The sequence below is a fragment of the Manacus vitellinus genome, unplaced genomic scaffold (assembly GCF_001715985.3).
Source record: "Manacus vitellinus isolate BGI_N305 unplaced genomic scaffold, ASM171598v3 scaffold_11_pilon, whole genome shotgun sequence".
Taxonomy (NCBI): domain Eukaryota; kingdom Metazoa; phylum Chordata; class Aves; order Passeriformes; family Pipridae; genus Manacus; species Manacus vitellinus.
In genome coordinates this window covers 12,595,887-12,597,059 of record NW_021938895.1, presented here as the reverse complement: position 1 = coordinate 12,597,059, position 1,173 = coordinate 12,595,887, and positions in this window count along the sequence as shown.

The following is a 1,173-nucleotide window of genomic DNA, read 5'->3' as shown; positions in this document are numbered from 1 at the left end:
TCACTGAAAGAAAAATAAGTATGCTTAAATTACTATCTGGACAAAAACGTGTTGGCATGCTGGACAGGTCTAAGTGTTCAGAACCTCCCATTTCTGATCTCAAAGTTTTCTTTTTTAAATAATTATTAATTTTTTAGGATTACAGAATTGTCCTGCTAATTTAGCTTTGTAAGATAAACAGAGGAAAGAAAAAAATATAAGCCAAACAGTTATGTGGAATCAACTTATCTTGAATTATTTTTCTGTTTCTGCCTGGTTTTCTTCAGAAAGTGTTAAAAAGAAATACGATACAATACAATAGCTAAGCATGAATGAATTTTGATGATGTTTTCTTAAGATTTTTCAAATCCAAATAATTCTAAGATATCTGAATAAAATTTCAGTGCTACATAGCATCAACTTGGAAGACTTTAATAACTACCTTCAGTAATTTTGTTTCTGAAATGTCTTTTCTTTAGCAATGATTTACTTTCTTATGTGTTGTTCATTTACATATTTATATTGTAATTGCACATGTTCCCAGGCAGTTAAGAATTTTCAACCTTTGCACTACCCACAGCATGTGTTCACACCACATCTTCACACATACTTCAGATACAGGTGCTGTGTCATCTCATCCTGGCTCCACTACAGAATTCCAGAGTTCTCAGAAAGACTTACCCTTCAGTGCAACTTACGAGTATTTTTTTTTCTCCATTTTTAAATGTGTGTTTAAACATCTCCATGCATCACTCTCAGTGACCTGGAAAGGGGTGTCACAGTCCTCATACTAAGACTTACAGATAATCTTACAAGTTTAGCAACAACTCCTTGATGTGTGTGTGATGCCATAAAAGTCTTGCTGAATGTTGGCTCCAAGTCTCTTGGCTCTGCTCTGAGCAGAGAAGAGCTTCACAATTATCTACAGTGGGCACTCTCCTCAAGGGTTGCCAGAGTTCTGACAAAGTGTGACACTGAGCAGGTTCCTCCATAGACATGTCATACATATATCATTATCCTGTTTAGCAGCCTTTTCAGCTACAGTTGCTTTGCTATTAACATGATCCTGACTTGATCTTCTGAAGACAAAAACACTCCCTCCTAGCATCCTGGTAATGAAAGAATGGCCTAGGTATGGAAGGCTACATAAAATTACACTCCCTAGTTAAAACAGAATCACTTTGGAAGAGGGGA